This window comes from Bos mutus, chromosome 18 (assembly GCF_027580195.1).
Source record: "Bos mutus isolate GX-2022 chromosome 18, NWIPB_WYAK_1.1, whole genome shotgun sequence".
Lineage (NCBI taxonomy): Eukaryota > Metazoa > Chordata > Mammalia > Artiodactyla > Bovidae > Bos > Bos mutus.
Genome location: NC_091634.1, coordinates 28,514,011 through 28,520,010, shown reverse-complemented (window position 1 = coordinate 28,520,010; position 6,000 = coordinate 28,514,011). Strand labels below are relative to the sequence as shown.

Here is a 6,000-nt window from a genome sequence, read left to right as displayed (position 1 = left end):
GGCCTGAACAGAGAAATCTTTATCTCCCCCTCCCCTATCTCCACACCAGTGGCCGCTGACTTAGTGCCCCTGGGCAAGGCTCTCTCCCTCTGAGGTCTCATGTTTGTTCAGCTGTAAAAGGGATCCCGTGCGGGACTTCCCAGCCATTCATCCATCCATGGAAAAATAGGGGCAACTATTCACAGATTCCCACTACCTGCCCTGGGAGATTCCAAAGTCAGCTGCACTGGTGTGGGGCCCCGGTCTCTGCACTTGGTAAAATCTCCCCCTATGACACTCACGACTGACAGACTCTGAGCACCTCCTGCCCCCGGCTTCCTGGTTCTAAAAGTCCCTGGTCCTGCCTTCAGTTTCCCTTGTCTTCCACATCATGTTGGACTCAATAGCCGTGTGAGGCTGAATTTCTGATTATCCCCATTTTACAGCAGAGAAAACTGAGGTTGGGGTGGAGGTACATGACAGGCACATGGTCAGCTCAAAAGTGGAGTCAAGGAACTTGACTCCACTCGGTATTCCTAAACCCAAACAGGCTGGCACCTCACAGCTGGAGCCCAGGTCCACCTTCACCGGAAGAAGCCGATTCAGGGCACACAGCCAAGGGTTGCGGTCTGTTTCCTTTCTCCCACCACCCCCGGCCCCCGCCTCTGAGGTTCCCCCCAGGCCTCCCCAGCACCTTTGCAGTCGGCCCTCCCCCAGCATGTCATGGGGTCACCTGGGAAAATCTGGTCTGTGTCCTGAGCTATAAAAGGCAGGTGATGCCACCTGCCCTCGGGGTCACAAGGAGCTCATATGAAGGCCCTCGGCAGGTGCTGGGCTCAAAGCTCCAGGGCTGAGGCCTGGGGTTGGGGTCCGAGTTACATATCCAAGGCCAAATCTCAGACTAGGCCTCCATGGGGGCAGCCCGCCTGGGCAGGCCCATTGCGGGGACTGCCTCCCTGCAGCCAGCTCGGCCCTCACAAATGAACAATAACAGGAAACCATCCTGGTGGGGGCGGGGGGTGGCGGGGGGGACATGGGCTGGGGCCAGTTGGAAAACCTGCAGGGGCGGCGGCCAGGCCTCCCTTGCCGCTGGGTGGGGCTCCCCTCCAGAGGCTATCGGCCGAGCTCTGCAGTGCTCCACGGCACGCTCAGCCCCAGCCAGACAGAGAGACGGAACAGACACACTGTGAGCCCACGGACACGGTGAGTGAGGGGCCTCGGCCTCCCCTTCTGCAGAATGGTCATCAGCGACTCCCCCAGGAAGAGCAGCTCCTGAGGTGGCCTGCGTCTCCTGGTAGAGCGGGGCAGGGAAGGGACGCCTGGTGGTGGTGTGGTGGGCACAGACGGATGTTCTCGGGGAGGGGGAAGCTCGGCTCTCCCACGGGTAGACTCCCAGACTTGAGGGCCCACGGGCATCTGTGGGTGCCAAGCTCCGATGCTCAGAGGACAGGATTCCACCTGAGTCTCCCGGCACACCAGGGGCAGCAGGCTGGCACCCAGGCGACACCCCTACCCCCGTGAGAGAGGGCTTATCCAGGCTGACATCCCGTCTCCGGAAGGCTCTGCGCTGGGAGTGGGTGAGGAGCCCTGAAAGGGGAGCTCAGAGCCTCGACCCCCTCCCGGCCAGCCCCTGCCCCCATTTTCAGAACAGGCACGCTGAGGCTTGGCTCTGGGTGCTCAAGGCCCTGCCTGTGGAATCCTGAATCCTCCCTCCCCAGACCGCGGGAGCTGTGGATTCTCCCCCCAACACCCAGGTACCCGTAGATCGGTTGCCAAGAGACCTGGAAGCCCTCGTATTTTAGAGAAGTTCTCCCAAAAGACTTGAAGGCAGGCGGTCTAGGGTGAGAGCCTGGCTTGGAGACTGTCTTCCTGGGTACAAGCCCCAGCTCAACCATCCGCTTCTGTGATTTTGGTTAAGTTACTCAGCGTCTCCCAAACTCAGTTTGCGTGTCAGAACCATGGAGATGGTGGTTTTTTCGTGAGAATTCATCGTGAGGGCTGGAGATGAGGGCCACAGAAGGCTCTGAGGCACTGGAGCCCATTACTATATATCACACCAGCAAGCTGATGAGTTAGACACAGCCCTTCTCCATTTCTCAGTCAAGGCAACTGAGATACGAAGCGAGATCTTGTACCCCAAAGCCCAGGTTCTTCCCAGAACCACACAGCTTCTCACGTGCCAGCCTCCTCATCTGTAAACTGGAAGAAAGGGTCTTCTCATGAGTCAAGGGGGGTGATGTATACACTGGCACTAGGAATGGATCATAGGAGAGATGCTTTGAGAAATCACAGATGAATTTACCTTCCACCTGAACTGACCATGGCTAGAATGTCTTTAAGGTTATGACCCCTGGGGTTGGTCAGTCCCCAGCAGGTGAGGGATGCATCAGCTCGTCTTCCAGCGGGCACTCTGGGCAGCGACTCCGTGCCAAGCACTGTGTCTGTTCCCCACCCCCCACCCCGTGGATGTTTCTGCCATGGGTGGGGGGTAGATAGGATCCTAACAGGAGATGAAGGGCATTCCAGGGGAGGCAGGGAGCCTGGGCAGCTTGACGGATCTGGAGAAGCCAATGTGGCCAGAAGGTTTTAAGAGCAGGGAGTGGTGGGAGGGCAAATGACGCTGAGGACCAGGGGTGAGTACCAGGACTGAGAGCCCTGGTTCATCTTCAGGCATTGGGGAGCAGTAGGACCCTCCCGACTGACCTGAGTCCAGCCACGTGTGGCTCCCAGCCTGGAGGGCAGCAGGAGATCAAGGGGACCAGGAGCTGCTGTGACCCCAGGCAGCCCCGCTAATTCTGGCTTACCGTGGTGAGGGGGTAGGCGAGGCGCCCACCGGCCTGGCAGGGGTTAAGCTGCCCGCCCCACAGTCTGGACCTGAGCGATTGTGCTGCTGAACAAGGGCCGGACACGGGGGCAGGAAGCCGGAGGGGCCATGCTTTCTTCTCCCAAAGCTGGATGACTCACAGCTCTGCTGCTACCCCGAGGACGCAATGGACACAATGGCCACTAGCTCAGGGAAAAATCTTTGAGCCCCCTTGCCGATGGAACCCATCCCTGCTACTTCCACCACCTCTCTGCACCTCCGTGGTATCTGTGAAGCTACTAAAAGAATTCCCAGTTGAGAGACAGAACCACAGAGGCTGAGAGAAACGGAGCAGCCAGTCCAAGGTCACACGATTACTATGAAGTAAAAGCAGGATATGAATGAGGCCAGCCCCTTCTGACCCCATTGCCCTGCCACACTCCATAGGGAAGCCTGGAGGGGGAGAAGCCGGGGTGAGGATTGAACTGGACAGTTCAAACCACAGAATCAGGCACCAGACTAAGCCAGGAGCCCAGAGATCCTGGAGAAGGAATGTTCTAGGAGACAACTGCTGCCCTGAGTAACCGGCTTCTTGCTGGAGAGATACTGGCAAGCCCGTCCTAATCCAGCTCCAAGCTGATGTTGGGTAGAGAAAGCACAGAAGAGTTCCTGGAGGAAGAGCAGGAGCCCCAGAAGGTGCTGGAAGGTCTTGGGTGTGCTCTCTGAGCTTCAGTCTTCTCGTTTCTCTAGGGCAGGGAATGGACTGCATGGTCCCTAAACTCACATGAGGACCACTAGACCGTGCGCCATGGCATAAAGGTCGGATTCTGGCAGGTGCCAACACTGAGAGGAGGGCACAGTAGGGCCCGTGGAGCTGGGGCAGGAAGGCGGTGAATGAGATTTCCTCGCCCAGGCAAACAGAAAGGAGCAGCAGATGAGCCCAGGGCCGAACCAGGAAATGAGGTCAGGCGTGAGTGCCCAGGGCAGAACCAGGAAATGAGGTCACACCCACAGCTGCCAGGCCAGGCTGAGTGGGTAAGGTGAGAGTTGGGACACCCACACACTTACTAAGCACCAAATGTGTGCCGAGCTCGGCACCCATGATCTCATCAACTCTCCATTAGAGATGAGGAAGCTAGAGTTCAGAGAAGGCAAGGAATGGGCCTAAGGCTACAGAGCCCATGAGCAAAGAGGCAAGTGTGTAATACTTGTTGCCCTCACTGACTGCCTTAGAGCCCCAGGCAAAGTCAGAAATCCCAGAGGAGGAAAAGGCTCTCCCACGGGTAGGTTTTCTCTCCTTGAAGCTTGGAGCTGCCCCTTTAGGATATATCGGGGTGACCCAGAGACCCTAGCATACATTTGTTTCAAATCACAAACTAGTTCTGATGAATTGGTAGTCTCTAGCTCAAAGACTGTACTGAGGATTCAGGAGCTGAGTTCGAGTTCAGCAGGAATGAACACTGTGATTTATCACCAATGTCTGCCATGAGTATGAAAAAGGCTGAGTGGCAACCCAGGACTTCTGTTTTGTCAGTCCTGCCTTCAGAGGTGCCCTGCACATGGGTATATGGTCATCAGGGACCCATAAGGATAATCTGATTGTCCTCAAAGGGTTGTGTGTCTGACAAAGCGGTGGGCTATCAGAGATGCTATTTGGGGACGGGGAGGAGCTTCTCTGAGTTGTTTCAACTATTGTACCTGCTCTGAGCACCCAAGGTGTTGTCTGCAGATGCGCAGATTTGTTTGAAATTCTGTGAGTAAGGAGGGAAAGAGACCAAGGCGGGCTCACAGGCAGTGGTGGGGACACTGGCTCCTCAAGGTCCTCCGGGCCTCTACTTCACACAGCTAGATGCTGAGATGAAGGGGACACTGGCCCAGGACCTGCCTGGTCAGAGACACTCGGGAGTCCGTCAGAAGATGTCGTGGAGGATACGGACTGGGGCTTGAAAAGAAGCAGAGCATTCACCCTGGGGCCACAGCAAGGAAAGGCATTCCAGGCAGAGGGAACAGCCTGGGCAAAAAGCCTGTTAAAGAGAGGAAGAGCACTGTGTACTGCAGAAACATCCAGTTCTCCTCTTGGCTGGGAGGGGCAGGGAGGGGAAGGAGAGGAGAGCCAGAAGGTGGGCAGGGATGCTCAGGGGCAGGGCCTTGTCCTGCTGGCAGTGGGGAGCCAGGAAGGAGCAGTCAGCAGGGGAGCGGCGTGGGCATCTCTGAGGGGAGCCGAGACAGGCGGGCTGTTGGCAGAATCCCGAGGGGAGGGGATCAGGTCTGGGACCCTCTGGAGCAGGTCATGGGGCCAAACAGAGCTCCAGTTCAGGATGAGGCCTCAAGGGGCCAGCTCACAGCTGCCCAGCCCCACACCCAACACTTCCCATCCCTGTGGCTCCCGGGGCCTCACCCTTCGTCCTCCCAGTGTGGGTGACTGCCAAGGCCCAGCTGTAAATGCTGGGGCTCAAGGAGACAATTTGGGAATCCCTGAATGAGTTTGGGGATCACTGGCTCCAAACTCTGCCCTAGACTGAGGCTTGAGGTGGTGAGAGGGTGGTGGGGAGGGTGGTCCAGGGCCACACAGGGAGCAGGGGCTCCAGCGCCCTACCCCGCAGGCACACCTCCTGCAGGCTCTGGGCCTCTCCTCCCACCTCCCAGCCCCAGGCAGGAGCCCAGAGCCTGCAGGAGGCTGGGCTGGGGTGGAGTGTCCAGTGCACCCTCCGAGGCTGTGCCTGGGGCTGGGCTCTGCCGCCAGGTCTTGTCCCAGATCACAGAGGTGTGAGGACAGGAGAGGGGCCAGCCCCGCAGAGAGAAGACTCTTCGGGGGACACAAGTGTGTGCTTGCATAGGCAGCACATGTCTATGTCCATGTGGCCTAAGGATGTCGTGTGTGTTATCCCTGACCTGGAGTCTTTCTCTAGCCCACACCCAAGGGCCCTGCGGTCTGCTCAATAACCCCCTAAACCCAGACCCAACCCCTGAAACCTAAGGCTTGAACAGGTCAGGGCAGAACTAGCCTGGGCCTTTGCCAGGCTGTCTGCCGAGCAGCTCCCAGCTGGTCCAGGCTTCCTAGGGTCAGTTCAGCTACATAAAGCACAGCCTACGCCTGCCCCATCTCTTCCTATATCCCCACCTTGTAAAGAGCACAGAGCTGAGCAGACCTCACAGCCCCTCCAAAGCCAAACCCTAGTGACAGATGGAGGCCTGTCACAAAGAGAAAGAGACCAAAA

At 57.8% G+C, this 6,000-nt stretch overlaps 1 protein-coding gene across 1 annotated transcript in view; it reads left to right on the top strand.

Annotated features, from left to right (window-relative positions):
• The first annotated feature begins 1,029 nt into the window (after positions 1-1,029).
• Positions 1,030-6,000, top strand: part of CDH5 (cadherin 5) — a 39,385-nt gene continuing 34,414 nt past the window's right edge. The window contains exon 1 of the mRNA XM_005896580.3: positions 1,030-1,182. The gene's annotated coding sequence lies outside the window, so the exon portion shown is untranslated. The remainder of the gene's footprint in view (positions 1,183-6,000) is intronic.